At 40.9% G+C, this 23,328-nt stretch overlaps 1 protein-coding gene and 1 long non-coding RNA gene across 4 annotated transcripts in view; one reads left to right on the forward strand and one right to left on the reverse strand.

Annotated features, from left to right (window-relative positions):
- LOC136833484 (DNA ligase 1-like) overlaps positions 1–23,328 on the reverse strand; it is a 440,466-nt gene that overhangs the window by 212,421 nt on the left and 204,717 nt on the right. The window lies entirely within an intron of this gene.
- The window catches only part of LOC136833485 (uncharacterized), a 248,166-nt gene that overhangs the window by 52,484 nt on the left and 172,354 nt on the right, over positions 1–23,328 (forward strand). The window lies entirely within an intron of this gene.

The raw sequence follows: 23,328 nt of genomic DNA on the forward strand, positions 1-23,328 counted from the left end.
TATCTACCCATTATTCACGGAAAATTCGCCCATTCGCAGTATTTTTCACTGAGAAATATTCACTGATTACTGTATTTTCATCTCATTTGCATGACTAAATGCACTTTTTGTAATAAAACTACTAAAATACTCAGGTAATGCTCGAGTTATTATAATTCACCTTACGATAATTCGATTTTGCAGTGGGGCAAGCAATTAATACTGATAGACAATATTATTTATAAAATATTTTAAAATTTCACACGGGCGCAGGCAGCAGCATAATCAGGCAGAGAGAGACCAAATTACAATAGACAACTTTTCCTCCATCTCTTTATCCCATCTAGTTAAAAAAGTAAAAGAGAATGATAAAAGTATTGTTAGTAACGTTATACTCTTGCGTAAATGTGTACAGTGAACCCCCAGATTTATGGGGATCGTCCCACACCCCGAGAATAGGTCAAATCCTTGAATGCTTAAAACCCTCTAAAAACACTTAGAACTGCCCATTTTGATAGCTTAAACCAAGAAAAACCCTGTAAAAATGCTTATACCTGAGTATTTTAATAGTTAAAATAGTTTTATCACAAAAAGTGCATTTATTCATGAAAATTATATGAAAATACAGTAATTAGTGAATATTTCTCAGTGAAAAATACCGCTGAATGGGGAATTTTCCGTGAATGATGGCTAGATATGTTCCACAGAGAAACCACACGAATGTGAGTCCGCGAACCATGAGAACGCGAATACAGGGGGTTTACTTAGCCATAAACAACCGACCGAGAAACTGTTGTTTTGCTTATAACCGAATCGTATAACAACAGTCGTTTACCTGGTATTTCAACCACCGTCACGGTAATAAACAATTACCGTAGCTTATAGCACAGATGACATTAACTCTTAAACGATGAGCCTCTATTTACAAAAAGTGTCTGCCGTATGCCAGTGCGGTTTTTGAGAGTTAGCGCCAAAGTGGAAAGAAAGTTTTTTTAAATCACAGCACGCTTAGTTTTTAAGATTAAGAGTTCATTTTTGGCTCTTTTTCTCATTGCCTGAAGTTTAGTATGCAACCATCAGAAATGAAAAAAAATATCATTATGACAATGCGAAAAATTTTTTTATGTAATTGCATACAAATCGCGCTGTGAGCAAAATGGTTAAAGCTAATGAGCTTTTTTTGCTGTATTGTACACTAAATTGTGAGGATTTTGGTATATAACAAATTGTAAAACGATCAAAGCAACACAGAAAATATCACAAAATGATGCATGAATTCGTAATGCACGGATGTAAAAAAAAGTTTTTTCAAAAATTCACCATAAATCGAAATATTGTGTTAGAGACTTCCTGTTTGTTGCAAAATGAAGATAAATGATTGAATATTACTAGAATGTAAGATTTTTATCTTACAATTGCATTTTTTGACCATTTCGGTCGAGTCAAATTTGACTGAAGGTTGAAATTTTGGCACTTAACCATGATTTATATGAAAATATTTCAAAACTGATAAAAGCTACAACCATGAGTTATTTTTTGTTGTATTCTACATGAAATTGCACACATTTTCATATATAAAACTTTATGTAACGCCTAATATAAAATGGTGCAAAAATTACGACAAAGTGACTAAAGAAATTCTGAGATTTTCAGCAGAGTTAGCGAGCACGCGGAGGTAAGGAAAAAGTTTTTTTCAAAAATTCACCATAAATCGAAATATTGTGCTAGAGACTTCTCGTTTGTTGCAAAATGAAGGTAAATGATTGATTATTACTAGAATGTAAGAGTTTTAGCTTACAATTGCATTTTTCGACCATTTCGGTCGCGTCAAAGTTGACCGATGGTTGAAATTTTGGCACTTACCATGATTTATATGAAAATATGTCAAAACCGATAAAAGCTACAACCATGAGTTATTTTTTGTTGTATTCTACATGAAATTGCACACATTTTCATATATAAAACTTTATGTAACGGCTAATATAAAACAGTGCAAAAATTACGACAAAGTGACTAAAGAAAATCTGAGATTTTCAGCAGAGCGCGTGCGGACGTAAGGAAAAAGTTTTTTCAAAAATTCACCATAAATCGAAATATTGTTCCATTTTCCGACCATTTCAGTTGAGTCAAAGTTGACCGAAGGTTGAAATTTTGGCACTTATTGTGATTTATATGAAAATATGTCAAAATTGATAAAAGATACAACCATGAGTTATTTTTTGTTGTATTTTACATGAAATTGCGCACATTTACATATATAAAACTTTATGTAACGGCTAATAGAAAACTGTGCAAAAATTACGACAAAGTGACTAAAGAATTTCTGAGATTGTAAGACCCTGACGCCGTCTCTTTCAAACACGTGTGTGTTCGTGCGTTCATCGTCCATTGGAGTGGCGAGACGTTTGGCATCTTCACAAACAGAAACATACACACAGTTTGATACAGAAGATTCGTTGGAACATTGTGAGTACATGATTAGAATGCTTGCATGGCAATGCAAGTGGTGGTAGTTGTACATACATCAAGACAACAATGGTTAGGGAGAAACAGACGAAAATATTGTATGGTTGAAATCGCATTCCTTTAGAGAAAGAAAACGAGATGCTCTTGTTGTCTTGTCCACTCCAATGGACGATGAACACACACGTGTTTGGAAGAGACGGCGTCAGGTTCTTCCAAGATTTTCAGCAGAGTTAGTGCAGATGTAAGGAAAAAGTTTTTTTTTCAAAAATTCACCATAAATCGAAATATTGTGCTAGAGACTTCTCGTTTGTTGCAAAATGAAGGTAAATGATTGAATATTACTAGAATGTAAGATTTTTAGCTTGCAATTGCATTTTTCAACCATTTCGGTCGAGTCAAAGTTGACCGATGGTTGAAATTTTGGCACTTATCGTGATTTATATGAAAATATGTCAAAATTGATAAAAGCTACAACCATGAGTTATTTTTTGTTGTATTCTACATGTAATTGCAAACATTTTCATATATAAAACTTTATGTAACGGCTAATAGAAAAGAGTGCAAAAATTATGACAAAGTGACTAAAGAATTTCTGAGATTTTCAGCAGAGTTAGTGCGAACGTAAGGAAAAAGTTTTTTTCAAAAATTCACCATAAATCGAAATATTGTGCTAGAGACTTCTTATTCGTTGCAAAATGAAGGTAAATGATTGAATATTACTAGAATGTAAGAGTTGTAGCTTACAATTGCATTTTTCGACCATTTCGGTCGAGTCAAAGTTGACCGATGGTTGAAATTTTGGCACTTATCGTGATTTATATGAAAATATGTCAAAATTGATAAAAGCTACAACCATGAGTTATGCTTTGTTGTATTCTACATGAAATTGCAAACATTTTCATATATAAAACTTTATGTAAAGGCTAATAGAAAATGGTGCAAAAATTACGACAAAGTGACTAAAGAATTTCTGAGATTTTCAGCAGAGTTAGCTGATGCTTTCTTTTGGGATAAGAAAGAAATTCGCGCATGTTCAGCTGGGTCACGCTTGTAAACAAAAGAACAGTGTGATCCATGAACTCCCAGCATCCTCAAGGTGTGTGATTTAAAATTTTTGCAAACAGAGACCTATAAGTATTTTTCCGCGAATATTTAAAAAAACTTTTTGTAGTCATCGTATTTTACGTCCACTTGGCACCCGACAGACAACTTTTGTCGACGTAAAATACGTCCAGTCAGCGTTAAAAGGTTAAGTAGAATAGGACTGATATATTTTTACATTATACCCTTGTTTGGAATGGATAAAAGACCGTCAAGGAAATATACTGCTAAATTTAGGCTGCAAGTTGTAGCTGAAGCTGAGAAAACAATGGTCAAGCTGCTAATGACTATACTGTAATTTAATGTGCATCGGCAACATGGATGAAACTCGATCATAATTAAAATTGGAGAGAAAGTACTTTAATCAAAACTACTGGGCATGAAAGAACACATTACTGTTATTTTTAAAACCGATAAGCGATAAATACGTAAAGCTCATATTATGATGAAATAAAGTGAAAATAGCTTAACGGAATCTTGAATTTTTTTTTACACAAAACAAACGTCCCCAAACGGCCACCGTCATCTATTAACGAAAAAATAGATAAATAAATATCATAAGGCATATTTTAGTTATGTTTCGACTTAAAAACACTTCCTATAATGAAACATAACCTTGCCCCATATAAATAAAGTATCTAGAGATTCATTTACGCTAACTAGAAGCAAGGAAAGCGCTCTGAACTGAATTAAATATGGCGAAATAACACCGCATAAACGATTTCCAAACCAAAACATTGATCGCTATGACCGCAATTTATAAAACAAAAGCAATATAAGAATATATACAATATTATTGGATACAGTGAATTAAGGCATAACATTTTAAAAGATGCATATTCGTTATGTTGATGTTTGTATAATAAGATATGTGAATATAGTGTATAGTACAGTATAATGTAGGCTACGCTACCGTATATGTATACAATGTACCATAGTGTAGGCTAAGCTAATTCTTGTTATTCAATTTATCTTTGCACTGAATTATCATAAGTCATTTTGCATGAACCTCCAGAATTAGTTGATATTAATAATTACTGTACCTTGTATGTATAGAATATACTTTATAGTGTAGGCTAGGCTATTTTCGAGATACGTTTTGGTATTTCTTAGATTTTTCCAACAAACGATGGTTTTTTTGGAACCTAACCCCATCGTAAGTAGGATAATACCTGTATAAGCATTTTTAGTTTGTTTGTGTCTGTTTGAACTATCAAAATAGGCAGCTCTAAGTGTTTTTAGAAGGGTTCTAAGTATTCACGGGTTTTAGCTATTGGGGGAGGGTGTGGTACGCATCCTCCGCGAATACACGGATTTACTGTAACCTTTATCCCTCTGATCCCAACCCCTTGACAAGTTGGGGGCTTAAGGATCCACTGCAGGAGTGTATACTGTATTTCTTTACACCTACTCTTTCTGCTGGGGATTCAACTGAACATTGGGACCTATAACTCCTTTTACTCCTCCTCCTCCTACAAATTTTCCCCTTACCTTCTTCCTCTTTTGTTGGCGACCTTAGCATGGTATTGGATTACGGAATTCACTACTCTTTTAACGTGGAGGGTGGAGTTGGATGGCATGCCACTCCACTCGTAAAACTAGAGTACCCAACGTGGTCGAGTGAGGGGAAATTTTATTTGTTCCGACACAATATACAAACCCTGGTCCTTTACATTAGGGATTACTTTCAGGCGTAGGCTGGAAACGGCCGTTGAACTTCAAACAAGGTGGTTAGGCAGTTGAGTACTGTCCGGGAGGCGGAGTACCGCCTGCCTGGATGTAAACATTCGATTTGCTTTCAGCCGTTGTAGCATGCGGACGTTGTCTTCACGCTGTCTGCATGACTGCTTATTTCTTCTTTTTTGGTGGGAAATCTTTTTGTTTTCTTTGCAAATGAATATGGACAAGCCTTCTAAGCGTTCCTATCCCCAGCGTGTGTGTCCTGGGGTGAGAGGCAAGAAATGCAATTCATTTAGGTCTAGCGTCGACGCGGACCCACATGCTCTCTGCCCATCTTGCAGCGGCGTATGTGTTCGTGTGACGCTCTTTGTAGTGAGTGTTTCTCTTGGTCCCCCGAGCAATGGAGGAAGTTCGAGGAGGAGACGTTACTGTCGTAAGCCTGCCAAGGAATCATCCAAAGGGTCGCACCCGACAACTCCAGTAGTGGCGAATGTGTCAGGTTCGTTTCTTCCTCCTGGCGAGCTTCCCTGCTTGCTCCCTCTCCTTCGGGTGAGGACTCCCCTCCCCTTCCTCATTCGTTTCATCGGGTGGGGGGAGAGGTGGACCAGGACATCCTCTTGGGAGTCTCTTCCCGTTCAGGAGGGAATTTTTCCTCCAGAGCAGGTAGAGGCTTCCCAACCTAACCCGACTTTTGCTTCAGGTCTTGGGCTGGATAGCCAGGCAGCAGACATCTCATCAACCTGGCTACACCTGGGCTTACCTGGCGTGCCCGTCGCTGGAGGGCTGGTGTCACATCTGTCCAGCGCTCCAGTGACCACTCACTCTGCAGCGACAATCACCACAACCTCGGTCACCATGTCAGGTTTGCTAAGCTCCCAGTGTTGGTGGCTTCGCACCTGGATACCCAGGTCTCGGCTGCCCTTGCCGTGCATCACGCAATACCGCTGCCTCCTGGGTTCCTGGCCCGTTCACGACCGGGCCCTCCTACATGGTGACGTCAACTCTACTATATGTGACTGTCCCTGCCCCATTGCTGACCCTGACCCGATCTCGACTATGGTTCCGGCTCCTCGCTTCTCTATCCAGCCCGGCACTTCGTCTGTTCCTCTCCCCATACCTTCAACTCTGGTGCAGCCCGGCCTGGCTGCCCACGCACCACCCGTGCCTGCATTCCCGCCCGCCAACTTTCATTCCTGGCCGCCACGCGGGTTGTTGCTCCCGCCCAGGTTAGTGCTGGCCCGAGCACTGCGTTCTCTGCCTGGGATGCGCCTTCTGCTGCAGCCCCTCCTCCTGTTCTTGAGTCTTCGGCTGCGCCTGCTTGGTTTGGGGACCTGACGGCGATCCTGAAGAAGATGGCGAAGAAGAAGACGAGGTCTAGGAAGGTGTCGTCATCTTCGTCTTCGTTTTTGTCATCATCATCGTCTTCGTCTGCTGGCTCTTCTTCTCCTTCCGAGGCTTCATGGCCGAAGAAGAAGTTTGCCTCTCCCCCACTAAGAAGTCTCACGCCGAGACTTCCAAGGGACTGCCTCCTTCCACAGGGAAGGCAGTGGGATCTCTCGTCGGCTCTTCCCGATCCACGGATCAGGGAACTGCTGCCCTGACCTCCGGGTCAGTTGCATCGGGAGCCAAGGGCGTGCAGACCAAGGTCTGCACCCCCCCCCCACTGTGCCTAAGAAACCTGCAACTAAGGCCAGCGGGTCCACGTTGGACACTTGTACGCAAGTTGCTCCGAGTACCCGGGTCTCCAAGGAGACCCGGGTACCCCAGGCTGATACGGGAGAAACTTCTCGCTGTACAGACCAGGGCGTGGGGCGAGAGAAAGAGCCCGGGCATGTAGGTGCCCCGGCTCTTCCTGCTGGCACTCCTGGGAGTGCCAAGTCGGGTTCTCGGGATAGCGCTTCGCCGAGGCTGAACTCCAGGAGAGGCGAAGAAGAGGTCCCCTGCTCAGTCTTCCCGAGAGGCTATGGCCTCGAAGAAGACTGGGCTGCATCTAGAGGACAGCGCAAGCTCGCGCCAGCCAGACGCGCGCTCGACTCCTCCCAGTCCCCGGCCACGTCCGCGCGGCCAGCTTGGCTCAGGGGAAGCGAGCCCACGTCTCAGCTCACGCGAGCCACTCCGCTCTCCTTGGGAGACTGCTTCGCCTAGGCGAAAGCACTCTCCTTGACCCGGGCTGCCATCACCACCGCAGGTTGGTGACCGCTCCCGGCCCACTGCCTCTGTTGGTTATGCCAGCAAAGCCAGTGGGAGGGCCCGATCCTCCTCACCTGTACCCCCTGCCTCTTTGGCTCCTTCCAAGCAGCGCGTCGGATAGGGAGAACTCTGGCGAGTTTTCTCCTCAGAGTTCTACCTCGTGGGCGTATGAACCTGGCTCGGTCCTTGGCTCGACCAGGTCTTACGCCAGCGTGGGCAGGAGGGATCACGGGGTCTGCCGAGGTTCTCTCCTGCAGGGAGAGTAGATCAGGAGGACCGCACTCTGGAGGGACTTGAGGGTCCTCTGCCCCAGGATGCGGACACCCCCGAGATACAGAGGACTTTTGCAGAGGTAATTGCGCTGATTCATCAGCACAACGACCTCGGGGAAGGGACCACGGCCTCGTCTGTGGATCGTCGACCCAAGCGCCTCGAATCCTTTTGGGGACCCAAGAAGGAACCCAAGGCTTTGGTCGGGCTGCCGTGGTCCATAAGCTTGCCAAGGGGTCCTCGACCAGGTGAACAGTCTTGTGTCTGAGCAAGACAGCTCACTTCAGTCGGGCCGCTCAGATAAGTCGAAAATTCCACTGCGGCCAGGTCTTCAGGCCAGGCTGGCACCTCCTCAGCCCTAAGAAGTCCCAGTCTTGAGACTGGAAGGGGTCCAAACCTGGCAAAAACACCCAGCCTTCTCCTTCCTCAAGAAGGGGGTCCCTCCTGTCCTTTTCAACCCACTTTCCAAGCCGGTAAAGTGAGCAAAGGGAAGAAGAACAAGGGAAACGCTAGGGACAGCGTTCCCCCCAACAGCTGCCGAAGGTGGGGCTGCCTGTCAAGATTCCTCCCGTTCAGCAACATGGCAGCGACACGGAGCCGAGACCTGGATAGTGGATGTCCTTCGGGAGGGATATCTACTACCCTTTGAGTCTCAGCCTCCCCTCACCTACTCTCGGTCTATCTCCAGACTTATGTTCCAAGATCGTGAAGGACACCGCACTACAGCAAAAGTGCAAGCCATGCTGAGCAAGGGTGCTGTAGAAGTCGTGAATGGACCAGTCTCAGGCTTTTACAGCCGTGTCTTTCTCGTAGAGAAAGCCTCAGGGGATGGAGACCGGTCATAGACTCTCTCCCCTTGAACTGTTTCGTTCGGGGCCAGACTCAGTTCACAATAGAAATAGCGCAAACCATGCTGGCCTCCATCAGGAGAACGACTTCATGCTTACGGTGGACCTGAAGGATGCGTAGTTTTCCAAATATCCATTCATCCGTCCTCTCTTAAATACCTCCGCTTTGTCCTCAGGAGTCGGTTTTCCAATTCAGAGCACTTTATTTGGGCTCTCGACCGCTCCCCAGGTGTTCACGAGTATTCTCCTCGTGTCAGCTTAGGCCCACTGCACGCTCCCCAGGGACACGTCTTCTGAGGTATCTCGGCGACTGGCTAGTCCTGGCGAGCTCTCACTGCAGTTGCTACAGGACAGGGATTGGCTCCTCGAGTTTTGCCGGGATCTAGGGATCGTGGTAAATCTGGAGAAGTCATATCTCACCCCCAAGCAGAGGATAAAGTACCTGGGCATGCTGATAGACACGGTGGCAGCGAAAAGTCTTTCCCTCGGACTCGTATCAGCAAGTTCAGGCAGGCAGCACAGCTGTTCCTGTCACGGCAGGAGCAGCCAGCTCAACGCAATGGCAAGTCGTCATCGGTCACCTGTCGTCTTTGGAGAAGCTAGTACCTCGGGCGTCTTCACCTGCGGTCTCTCCAGTGGAGACTAAAGGAGTACTGGTCCCAGTCCCAAGAAACCCCAGTCCTTCCTCATCCCTCTTTCCGAGGAGGTGAGGGAGGACCTTGGCTGGTGGTCAGACAACAGGAACCTCTTGATAGGAGTATCCCTGCATACTCCCCCTCCGGACATGCTTCTGTTTTCGGACGCATCGACCGAGGGATGGGGCGCACACCTGGAGGAGTTGCTGACTTCGGGAGTGTGGCACCGAGATAACGAGCATCTTCACATCAACATCCTGGAACTCAGGGCGGCCTTCCTGGCCCTCCAAGAGTTCGGGATCAATGATGGGACACTCCGTGGTACTGATGGCGACAATACCACGGTAGTGGCATCGTCAACAAGCAGGGGACTGGTGTCCCACCAGCTTCATCAGTTGACGATGCAGGTGCACGCAGTGGGCCGTGGCTCACTCGGTAGAGCTGTCAGCCAGGTACATTCCAGGCAAGAGGAATGTTGTGGCAGACAAGCTCAGCCGCCAGAACCAGGTGGTAGGGACCGAATGGTCCCTCCATCAGGAAGTAGCTGAAAGGCTGTTCGACCTGTGGGGGTGTCCAGTCATCGATCTGTTCGCCACCCGACACAACAGAAAAGCTCCAGGTCTTCTGTTCTGTCGTGCCGAACCCATGGGCGCTGCAGAGGACGCGTTCCAACACCCATGGGACAATCTCGGCGCATACGCCTTTCCCCGTTCTGTCTGATTCGCGGGTGATCAGCTGAGTGATGATCACCTCAAATCTCAGAATGACTCTGGTGTCACCCAAATATCCCCAGGCCGTTTGGTACCCGGACCTGCTAGCTCTCCTCTCCGAGGTGCCGAGAGAGATTCCCCCTGGCCCAGCCTCCTGCGTCAACCTCACGCAGAGCGGTTGCACCAGGCAGTGCATTCCCTGTCTCTTCACGGCTGGAGGTTATCCACCATCTCTTGCAAGCGGGAGGCTTATCGTGCTGCGCAGCAACAGAGATGGCAGGATACCTCAGAAGATCCTCCACAGCAGTATACCAGGGAAAGTGGTCCGTCTTCTGTGGTTGGTGTCGTCGAAGGGGTATCTCTCCGGTCAGAGCTACTGTTCAGCAGGTCGCGGACTTCCTTGTCTTCCTTCGCCGAGTGAAGCTTCTTTCCGTTTCACTGTGAAAGGCTACCGCGCCGCACTCAGCCTAGTCTTATGGCTGAAAGGAGTAGACATCTCCTCCTCCTTCGAGATTTCTCTACTCATGAGAAGCTTGAGCGGTCTTGCCCACCCAGGGATCTCAGGCCCCCTCGAGTGGGGCGTGACTCGTCCTAAGGAGCCTGACTCGTGCACCGTACAAGCCTTTACAAGAGTTGTCAGACAGGGATATGACCCTCAAGACCATCTTCTTGCTAGCCCTGGCATCGGCGAAGAGAGTTGGCGAGCTTCACGGACTTTCCTTTGATGTTAAACACTCGAGGGGATGGGGATCAGTTATGCTCGATTTCGTCCCAGATTTTAAGTGCGAAGACTCAGAACCTTTCGGTCCCTGGTTCTTGGTCCCTGACGCACTGTTGAGTCCTTCACGATCCCCTCCTAGAGGACTTTGTAGGTAATGAACCAGACGAGATGCTACTGTGTCCTGTTAGAGTGCTGCAGTGCTATCTGAAGAGAACTCGGCGCCTCCGGCCTGAGTGTCGACAACTCTTCGTTAGCACTGGCTCGACCAAGAAAGAAGTGTCCAAGAACACCATCTCTTTTTGGCTTCGTGAGGCGATAAGAGAGGCGTACTCTGCTGCAGAAGGAGACACCAGTGCACGCTTCATCCGAGAGAGCTCACGAGGTCTGCAGCATTGGTCCGTCCCTCACATTCGGAAGAATATGTTGGTGTCACAGGTGCTGAAGAGGCGGGTGTGGTCCCAGCAGACTACCTTCACCTCCTTCTACCTCCGGGATGTTTCACACAAGTCCTTGGACACTTTTTTCCTTGGGTCCTGTGGTGGCTGCTCAACAAGTTGTGTAGCTTACCTGGCTCCTCTAACAGGACAGGTTGCATCTCGCCTAAGTTGTACAGTTGTGATTGGGAGAATGAATGTGGAGTGACTGGCCTCTCTTCTTTCTCCCCATCCTGGCTCTCTTCCCACAGGCAGAGAGCGGACGTGCCATTACAAGCTGGATCTGGCGATCGAGGCAGGTAAGCACATAACGGGAGCTCCCGTTCTATTTCCGTTTAGGTTAATAGAAGCAACCCCACTCCTTCCTCTTGCAAGGGGAGGAAGGAGACCATGACTATATGACAAACCTAATGCTTGTATTTGCCTTTATGTCATCCGACGTCAAATTCTTCCTAGCCTACTTTGCATGAACTAGCGTCTCCTCTTTCATGCAAAGGGACCCAGAAGTCTGACAACTGATCCTCGTTTCTTACAACCCAGTCTTTTGTCAGAGGCAGTTTTTTCCCTTCCTTGCTCTCACGACCAGGAAGGGAAGACAAGGTGGTGAACTCCAGTCAGTTCAGAGAGACTTTATCAGATTCCTCCCTCCAATCAGTGAGTCTCCTAATGTAAAGGACCGAGGGTTTGTATATTGTGTCGGAACAAATAACAATTTTTAAAGTAAATTGTATTTTTCCTAACTATACAAACCTGAGGTCCTTTACACTTTATGCCCACCTCATGCCATCCCTCAATCTGATACCTGGGCGAAAGGCAAATTGGAATGTTTACATGCGGGCAGGCAGTACTCCGCCTCCCGGACAGTAGTTAATTGCCTAACCACCTTGTTTGAAGTTCAACGGCGTTTCCAGCCTACGCCTGAAAGTAATCCTAATGTAAAGGACCTCGTGTTTGTATAGTTAGGAAAAATACAATTTATTTTAAAAATTATTTATCCTAACTATACAAACTCATAGTCCTTTACACTATTTCCCACCTCACGCCACCCCTCAATCTGATACCTAGGCCAAAAGGCAAATTGGAATGTTTACATGCGGGCAGGCGGTACTCCGCCTCCCGGACAGTAGTCAACTGCCTAACCACCTTGTTTGAAGTTCAACGGCCGTTTCAGCCCTACGCTTTGAAAGTAATCCCTAATGTAAAGGACCTCGTGTTTGTATAGTTAGGAAAAATACAATTTACTTTAAAAATTGTTGTGTTAAGCCATGTCCTCAATGCTGGGTCTGATCTCGACGGACAGACAACCCTTAAGGCACTGTGGGTGTGGTGTATATCCAGGTGAGGATCCCGGGGCAGTTACCACTTTAGGTGACATTGTTGCTCCTCCCCCCGTTGGGCCTCCATGGTGAGAGGGACCTCATCCTGGACGAAATTTATATTTTTTCGTTATGTGGCAAGTAAACCAAACCTCCCTATGACTTCTGGCATGCCCGTGTACTATCCCTAGGAAAGCTCAGTTAATCAACAGCAAGGTGGTATTAAAATTTTAATGCCATATAAGCCACCCAAAAAAAGTAAATATTGTCTTGACCCAAGCTTGACTCACTTCGACTCCTCTTTGGGAGTGAAAGTTGGTCAAGGTTCCTAACCTTGGAAATGGAACAAAAAATTTTCAGCCCTAAAGTTAGAAAACTACTTATTAAACAGGCATTCAATGGCAGAAATGTTGTTTAGACAGGTAGAGAAAAGATGTGGCCTATAGAATCCAGAACAAAGAGACAGTCTGAGGACTATATGTGTATAACAATAATAGATGCAGTAATATAAATGTAAAAATAAAAAACATGACTATGAATACCATTCAGGGTACTAATTGTGCTTCCTGAGAACAGTGACGAACCAGTTGAAGAGTATTCTCTTGGACTCTCAAAAAAAAGATATCCCGGAGTCAAGATTGTGAGGTATATAATATACTGAGTAAAGAAAGAAATAAACAAATGTTAACAATTGCAAAAATAAAATTTGAAGGTCAAGATCTATCTCAAAAATAAAAATCTTAGGCCAAAACAGAAATAGGACCATATGTCCCAAAGCCACTGACACTGTCTAAATGAAACTGTATGTGCGTATTGTGAATCTGAAGAACATGTCACAAAGTGGAATTGCAGTGAGCTAAAGTGTATACTGTAAACTGTGGGCAAGACCATCATGCAAGGTCCAAAGAATGTATGCATTACTGAGATGGAAATATTACAAGAAAGAAGTGAAATGTCTATAAAGGAGGCTAAACTAAATTGGAATTGAAAGTGAGAGGAATTCGAGATCCATGTAAGAAACATACAGTAAACCCCCCGTATTCACAGGGGATGCATATGACACCCCCCCCGCGAATAGCTAAAACCCGTGAATACTTAGAACCCTTCTAAAAACACTTAGAACTGCCTATTTTGATAGTTCAGACAGACACAAAACAAACTAAAAATGCTTATGCAGGTATTATCCTACTTATAATTGGGTTAGGTTCCAAAAAAAACCATCATTTGTTAGAAAAAACATAAATACCAAAACGTATTTCGAACATAGCCTAGCCTACACCAGGGTATTCAGTACCATGTACTGTATACATATATGGTAGCCTAGCCTACACTATAAAATATACTCTTTACATACATGGTATAGTAATCATTAATATCAGCTAATTCTGGAGGTTCATGCAACGTGACTTATGATAATTCAGTACAAAGAGAAATTGAATAACAAACAAGAATTAGTTTAGCATACACTATAGTATATTGTATACATACACGGTAGCGTAGCCTACATTATACTGTACTTTGTATTCACATATCGTATTATACAAACGTCAACATAACGAATATGCATCTTTTCCATGGATCTTTTAAAATATTATGCCTTAATTCACTGTATCTCCAATAATATTCTATATATTCTTATATTGCTTTTGTATTATAAATTGCAGTCATTGTGATCATCAATGTTTTGGTTTGGAAATGCTTATGCAGTGTTTATTTCACGGCATTTAACTCAGTTTAGAGTGCTTTTCTTGCTTCAAGTTAGCGTAAATGAATTTCTAGATACTTTATTTGTATGGGCAAGGTTAGTTTTGTTATACGAAGTGTTTTTAAGTTGAAATTAAAATATGTCTCGTAAAATTAATTTATCTATTATTTTCGTTAATAGGTGACGATTGACGATGGCCGTTTGGGGGCGTTTGTGTGAAAAAAATTCAAGATTCTGTTTGCTATTTTCACTTGATTTCATCATAATACGAGCTTTACGTATTTATTGTTTATCAGCGTAAAATAACAGTAATGTGTTCTTTCATGCCCAATAGTTCTGATTAAAATACTTTCTCTCCCATTTTAATTACAATCGAGTTTCATCCATGTTGCTGATGCACGATAATTTACAGTATACAAGTAATCATTAGCGGCTTGAACATTGTTTTCTCAGCTTCAGTTACAACTTGCAGCTTAAATTTAGCAGTATATTTCTTGACGATCTTTTATCCATACCCGAATAAGGGTATAATGTAAAAATATATCAGTCTATTCTGCTTAGTGTCATTTGTGCCATAACCTATGGTAATTGTTTATTACTATGCGATGGTTGAAATACCGGGAAAAGCGGCTGTTGTTATCCAATTCGGTTATAAGCAAAACAACAGTTTTTTGGTCGGTTGTTTATGGCTATACACATTTCGCAAAGAGTATAACGTTACTAACAGTACTTTTATCATTCTCTTTTACTTTTTTAACTAGAAGATGGGATAAAGAGATGGAGGAAAAGTTGTCTATTGTAATTTGGTCTCTTTCACTGCCTGATTATGCTGCTGCCTGCGCCCGTGCGAAATTTTTAAATATTTTATAAATCATATTGTCATATTGTGCGAAATTTAAAAATACTTTAAAATCATATTGTCGTATCGGTATTAATTGCTTACCCCATTGCAAAATCGAATTATCGTAAGGTGAATTATCGTAACTTGAGCATTACCTGAGTATTTTAATAGTTTTATCACAAAAAGTGCATTTAGTCATGAAAATGAGGTGAAAATCCAGTATTTAGTGAATATTTCCCAGTGAAAAATACTGCAAATGGGCAAATTTTCGCAAATAATGGGTAGATACGTTTCAAAGAGAAATCCGTGAATATGTGAGTCCATGAATCGTGCCCATGAATAAGCGAGGGTTTACTGTACATATTCTTCAATAACAAGAACTAATAATGAAACAAAAATGCATACAGATAGAAGTAATGGAGAACAGAAAAATGAATCTCAAGAAGAAATTGTTTTACAGAAAAACTAAAATAGTCAATAAAGAAATAGGTACAAAAGATAGGGATAATATTTTATGAAATTCATTTCAAATATTAATGCAGATAGGAGCACAAGAAGATACTACAGTCGACCCCTGGTATTCACAGGGATGCGTACCACTACTCCCCCGAGTAGCTCAAATCCGCGAATACTTAAAACTCCTTTAAAAATGCCTATAACTGCCTATTTGATAGTTCATAACACCAAAAAACCCTCAAAAAATGCTTATGCCTGAAAATTTTAAGAGTTTTTTTCACAAAAAAGTACATTTAGTCATGAAAATAATATGAAAATACAGTAATTTGTGAATATTTCTCTATGAAAAATACCGCGAATAGGTGAATATTCTGTGAATAATATGTATGTATGTTCCAGAGAGAAATCCGCCAATAGGTGAAGCCACGAATCCAGAACCATGAGTAGGCGGGGGGTCTACTGTACTACAGAACTACCCCCTCGATGTGGGACCACCTTGGCGTGGTGAGGGGGCTCTTGAACCCCAGGAATCTGTTCGGGTTTAAGCCCAAGAGTCTCATATATCAGTGTATATTTCATTGGATTAATTTTTGTGGAATTTTCCACTTCTGCTAAAATTTATTGGACCTAATAAATAGGAAAAGATATCATAGCTCAGAATGGGTTTATATCTTAAGCTAAATAGTGAAACTTATGTAGGACCATCAACTACCCAATAATGTTTGGACCTGAGAGATATCAGATTGATAGCTCAAGGATGGAAATATTCTTTAGGACTGGACCACAGTTCCAGGGGTTTAGTTCTGGGGATAGGGCTCTTTGGCATTCTATCCAGTTTGCCCATTATATGATTAGGGTGGGGACGGTTGTATTTTTTTTTTTAATACTCTCAGTCCTAGCAAGCAGGTTTGGCTTATACTTGGGCCACGCTAATCATGTTGTGCCATCCCCTGTGGAATAGGGTAGGGGTGGACATTTGGGAGTTGGTTCTCACTTGTGCCGTTGGTGGAAGAATAAATTCCATGAAAAGTTGATTTCTCTTTAATGTTTTTTTTTTCTTTCTCTCTCTCGAATCTTTATGATTAGTCACTCTGAAGATTCGAGTACCCTTTGGCCCTTTGATGGTATTGTCCTGGCACAGTTGACGACTGCTGCTCCAGTACAGAGCAAATCTTGTAACATGGAAATGGGCAATTCTCTGGATAATCCAAATAATCAAAATCAGGTTGATATTAAAACTTTAATACAGGCAGTCCCCAGTTACCAGCAGGGGTTCCGTTCTGACAGCATGACAATAACTGAAAATCGCCTATAACGGAAAATTGGCAATTTTCGGCGCGTTTTCAGCAACTTTCGGTTATTGGCACCTCTGTTAGGTATGTATTGGTGCCAATACCCAGTTATCGGCATCAATAAGCAGAAATCAGCAATTTTTGTCGCTAGACAAGTGTCGTAAAACCAGACATTCAACAACAGAAATGTCATTCAGATGAGTAAAGGAAAGGACAGGGCTTATAGAAGCCACAACGAAAAACCAATCCGAAGACCATTTGTCCATAAAAAGTATTGATAGTGTAATCTAATTATAAAAAAACATGACACTATGAACAGCATTCAGGGTAGTATTGTACTTCCTGAAAATAATAATGAACTGGTTGAGAAGAACATGCTATTGGACTCTCTTAAAATGAGATATCCCAAAGTCGAAGATTGTAAGATATACAGTCACCGCAAATAGAAATCGAACCTACTTGGCAACTGGTAGCATAAACATGGTCATCATCAAGGAAATAAATAAAACAAACATAATAGAGAATAGTAGTACCTATTTTAATATTAGTCATATTCCCCTTGGCTTTAAGAACAAGTTTGAGTCATTTAGGCATGCTGTCAGCCAGTTTCTAGAAGTATTGCAAAGACATTTCATTCTCCCAGATTGTGGTGATTTCTTGTTGCAGGCGCATGAGGGATGATGTGTTGCACGACTGAAGCTTCTTTTCATGACATTCCACCCATTTTCGATTGGGTTGAGGTCAGGACTGTTACCAGGCCACTGTAAGACCTCAATATTGTGATCAGTGAGCCACTTGGTAACTTTTCGTGGCCTTATGACATGGAGCACCATCGTGCATGAAGACAGTGCAGCCGTGAGTCTCATATGAAGGCAGGAGGTGATCTTCAAGAACTTGAATGTAGCGGTCAGAATTCATTGTAGCATTTTTTTGGGAGGAAGTGCAATCCTCCACGACCTCTTAAACCACTGAAACATCCCAAATCATGATAGATTCAGGGTGCTTGGCGGTGGCAACTGTGTAGGCAGGGTCGAATCTGTTAACTGAAGATGGCCGTCTTACTGTGGTAGAATGGCCCTGAATACACTGGAATGGTAATTCATCTGACCACATGACCTTCCTCCAATCATCAGCTGTCCAGTGGATGTATTTCTTGGCGAAATTCAGTCGACCTTTCTTCATACGATCTGTCAGAAGAGGTTTGCGTGCAGCACAGCAGATGGGCAGCTGGAGGTCCTTCTGGAAACGGTGTTGGATGCAGCGGATTGATACATCTTTTAAGAGGATTGGGTGACTTGTTTTTAGCTGAGCTGTAAGACAAGGGTTTTTACGTAGTTCTCTCACAAGAAGATGATCAGTGGCCTTGGAAGTCTTCCGTGGGCGTCAGGATAAGGTTTTCTTGGGGAACGGCGTTGGGTGGTAGGTCACGGCGGCAGCCAGCAGCAACATTACGGTTGACTTTGCTCGGCCAGTACATCTACAGATTTCTTTAATAGGCACTTTTTCTTGCCTCCAGGCTAATATCACGAGCCTTCTCCTCCTTATTCATGTGTGCATGACCCATATTTAAGGAATATATAAAGAATTAAAAGGCAAAAAGTGCTCCAGTCCAAATACAGTACTGGGATCTGGGGGGGCAGAGCAAATCAAAGCAATAACCTTCAAGTTTGCTGTCTGGGTCAGCACTGAGTCCTGAGGCACACACCTCCCACACACACTAGCACAGGAGAGTTGCCAGATATCACCAGCCAACTCTAGCTCAAACCATAGGGCGGGAAATGCAAATAGATTTTGGACATGTAAACAGTGGATTCTTATGGGTTAGGTCCGATTTCTATTTGCGGTGGCGGTATTATAATACCAAGCAAACAGAATAATAAAATTTTAAGAAGTGCAAAAATAAGATTTGAAGGTCAAGATCTTCCAAAAATAAAAATTTTGGGCCAAAATAAAGAACTGAGATCTTACCTTCCAAAACCACTAAAATGTCAAAATTGTAGTAAATATGGGCACACGAAGACTGTCGAAATGAACTTATATATGTGCTTATTGTGGTTCTGCCAGAACATACCACACAGTGGAAGTGTAGTGAGCCAAAGTGTGTAAACTGTGGGCAAGATGATCACTCAAGGTCCAAAGAATGTATATACTACTTATACAATACAGAATTGAAAATGTTACAAGAAACAACAGGGATGTCTGTAACAGAGGCTAAGTTGGAATTAAAAGTGAGAGGAATTCAAGATTCATCTAAGATACATACAAACTCTTCAGTAACAAGAAACAATAATGAAACGAAAACATATACAGAAAAGTAAATCTCAAGAAGAAATTAATGCTTTAGAAATAAAAACTAAAATGGTAAAGAATAAAGAAACAGGTACAAATGAGATGGATAATGTTTTATCCAATTCATTTGAAATATTAATGCAAATAGAAACGCAGGAGGATGCTACTACAGAAGTAACAGGAAAGTCGTGATGGACTGGAAATTAAAGATAAAAAAAAAGACCTTTGGAGAGAACACCACCCCAAAACAAAAGAAACCAACTATTATTAGAGAAATTGGTTAAACCAAGGACCAAGGATATTAAGAAAGAACAAAAACTAAAACAAGCTAAGATTATACCTTTGCCTCCTAAAATAATAGTAAAACCTATGGAAGCAGATATCCAAAACATCAAAGCATTAGAAGAGATCCATACCTTAGATAACAATGATTATGTCAAGGGAGAAGAGATTACACCATCTCCAGTAATTGGTACTAGAACAAGTGGAACAAGAAATATGCATGATAACAAATGGGATGTAACGATTGTTTCATTGAAGTGTACAATAATAACAAGAACATAAAAGATTATTTAACAAACATAAGAAATTTTATAAAATATAGAAAAAGGTAAACCACTGATTTGACCACCCATGAAAATGGTTGGATGTCCATTGTACACTTAATATATTATAAAGAAAAACAAGTACAGGCAGTCCCTGGTTAACGGCGATCCGTTTTTACGGCTCTTGTTTAGCGACGAAAATCGCTGATTTCCGCTCATCGTCGCCAATAATTGGGTATTGGCTCTGATACATACCTAACAGAGGCGTCAATAACCGAAAATCTGCGCTTTTCAGTGCCGATAAGCCCCAAAAATCGCTGATTTTCAGTTATCAGCTATTTTCAGTTATCATCGCACCCTCAGAACGGAACCCCTGCCGATAACCGGGGACTGCCTGTAAATGTTGTGAGTAAATCATTAGAAAAAATCTAATTGATAATACAAAAAAAAAGAAAGTAAAACTCAACCACTATAACATAATATTTTCAATAGCTATATTATGCAATGGAATGTAAATGGTCTACAGACCAGATTACACCTAGGAGAAGTGCAGCGATTATTAATGGAATATAAACCAATGATATTATGCCAACAAAACTGTCAACAATAGGTAAATACACCTTAGCATCTACATCACAAGTGGAAGAAGGAAATTTAGGTACAGCCATATATGTACATAACAAAGTATGTTGTAACAGAGTACCCATAAACATTACTGACTTGCAAATATCGGGTGTTAAAATCTGAATAAAAAATTATAATTATGTAATTTATAATTTATACAACCAACCAAATGAAAATTACGACATTTATAAACTTAAAGAATTACTACAATGCCAAGGAACGTACATTAATACTGTAGTAGGTGATTTTAATGCTCACAACCCAATATGGGACTGTAATTGTACAAACTCAAATAGAGCAGGAAGTAAAATCGAAGAACTCTTAGATGCAAATGACATGTGCTGTATAAATGATAATGAAATCAGCACATCTATTTCAAAAGCACATTGAACGTTTTCCGCAGTAGACTTAACTCTATGTACAAGAAGTATAGTAGACAGATTGAATTGGAATACAGTTGATGACTTGCATACCAGTGATCATTTCCCAATATTAATTTCATTATTAGAAAATAATCCCGCTAAGCATGTCCCTCAACATAACATTTTAAAGCAGATTGGGAGTGATATGAATTCCACACTAGAATATCCTACCATTTAAGTATATACAAGATCATATTGAAACAAATAGATATCTTATTAATTTCATTAAAAATGCTGCTGATAAAGCATTACCAAAATCAAAATCTCATCCAACAAAACACAAAAGTCCCATGGTGGTCTGAAAAACTAACAGAATTAATAAATATAAAACACCAGATTGGAAGACAATTAGATCATTTGAATAGAAAGTTCAGTAATATAAATAAAACGGTACCAATGTTAGAAGAAAGCTTACAAAAACTAAATATATTATTATTAGAAATTGAGACATTAAAACCTGCGTATAACAAAATAGCTGCAAAATTTAGAAAGAGGTAATTCAAGGAAGAATCATTTTATGCAGGAAATATGAATGGTACCCATGTTAAACCACCTAGACATGCCATATTACAGGATGGAAAAAGAATACTTGATCTGAAAGAAATAAGTGATATAATGGTAGAAAATTTAGCAAATGTGCAAGTACAGTAGTGATAAAAATTTAGATGAACACTTCTGTACAAAGAAAAATAATATGGAATTAATAAAAAATTTTGTAACAATAGAAGATATATAATAGAAAATGGAATATGGAAGAATGGGAATATGCTCTCATGAACAGCAATAAATCTGCTCCTGGAGGTGATTATTTTGTTTTGAAATGATCTGCCACTTAGCACCTTTGGCAAAGTTATACCGTTTATAGTTTTATAATCAATTGTGAATTTGAAATTTATTTCCTGACGAATGGCAGAATGCTATAATAATTGCTATCCCCAAACCTGGAAAGGATCCAAGTAATGTAAATAATTACAGACAAATTTCTTTAACAAGTTGTTTATGCAAATTACTAGAAAATGATAAATGCACAACTAACATGGCACATGCAAGAAAATAAAATTCTGACTCTCACTCAATTCTGGTCACAATGTAACAGATCTACATTGGATTCTCTAACTTAGAAGAACACGTACATAGAGGATTTGAACAAAACAAATTACTGTAGCTGTCTTTTTGACACTGAAAAGGCATATGATACTACATGGAGGTATGCAACATTTAAAAATGTTACATGAAAACAGCATCCATGGATATTTACCTAGGTTTATCGAAAACTTTCTGACAGATCACACTTTTCAGGTGAGAATTGATGATGTACTGTCAAGTACATTTCCACTTGAAAATGGTGTTCCACAAGGAAGCTTCCTTAGTGGCACACTGAATACTTTAGCAGTGTCCTTAGTGGCACACTGAATACTTTAGGAGTGTCTTTATTGGCACACTGAATACTTTAGCAATAAATGATAGCAGTAATAATCAGTCTTATGGAATTAAAAGTAACCTGTATATGGATGGTTTTGCCATATATTATTCTGCATATTGAATAAAACATGCAGAACGGATCATTAACCCTTAAACGCCGAGCCTCTATTTACAAAAGTGTCTGCCGTATGCCGACGGGGTTTGAGAGCGTCGAAGCGGAAAGAAAGTTTTTTAAAAAAATCGTAGCACGCTTAGTTTTTAAGATTAAGAGTTCATTTTTGGCTCCTTTTATTCTCATTGCCTGAAGTTTAGTATGCAACCATCAGAAATTAAAAAAATATCATATATAAATATTGGAATATATGACAAGCAAAAAAAAAATTTCATATATAATTGTATACAAATCACACTGTGAGCAAAACGGTTAAAGCTAATGAGTTATTTTTTTTCGTTGTATTGTACACTAAATTGCAATAATTTTTGGTATATAACAAATTGTAAAACTATCAAAAAAACAAAGAGGAAATATCACAAAATGATGCATGAATTAAGTAACAGGCGGACGTAAAAAAAGTTTTTTCAAAAATTCACCATAAATCAAAATATTGTGCTAGAGACTTCCTGTTTGTTGCAAAATGAAGGTAAATGATTGAATATTACTAGAATGTAAGAGTTTTAGCTTACAATTGGATTTTTCTACCATTTCGGTCGAGTCAAAGTTGACTGAAGGTTGAAATTTTGGCACTTATCATTATTTATATGAAAATATTTCAAAACTGATAAAAGCTACAACCATGAGTTATATTTTGTTGTATTGTACATGAAATTGCACACATTTTCATATATAAAACTTTATGTAACAGCTAATAGAAAACAGTGCAAAAATTACAGCAAATTGATTAAAGAATTTCTGAGATTTTCAGCAGAGTTAGAGCGGACGTAAGGAAAAAGTTTTTTCAAAAATTCACCACAAATCGAAATATTGTGCTAGAGACTTCTCGTTTGTTGCAAAATGAAGGTAAATGATTGAATATTACTAGAATGTAAGAGTTTTAGCTTACAATTGCGTTTTTCTACTATTTCGGTCGAGTCAAAGTTGACCGAAGGTTGAAATTTTGGCACTTATCGTGATTTATATGAAAATATGTCAAAATTGATAAAAGCTACAACCATGAGTTATGTTTTGTTGTATTGTACATGAAATTGCAAACATTTTCATATATAAAACTTTATGTAAAGGCTAATAGAAAACGGTGCCAAAATTACGACAAAGTGACTAAAGAATTTCTGAGATTTTCAGCAGAGTTAGCTGATGCTTTCTTTTGGGATAAGAAAGAAACTCGCGTATGTGCAGCTGGGTCACGCTTGTAAACAAAAGAACA

The sequence above is a fragment of the Macrobrachium rosenbergii genome, chromosome 51 (genome assembly GCF_040412425.1).
Source record: "Macrobrachium rosenbergii isolate ZJJX-2024 chromosome 51, ASM4041242v1, whole genome shotgun sequence".
Taxonomy (NCBI): domain Eukaryota; kingdom Metazoa; phylum Arthropoda; class Malacostraca; order Decapoda; family Palaemonidae; genus Macrobrachium; species Macrobrachium rosenbergii.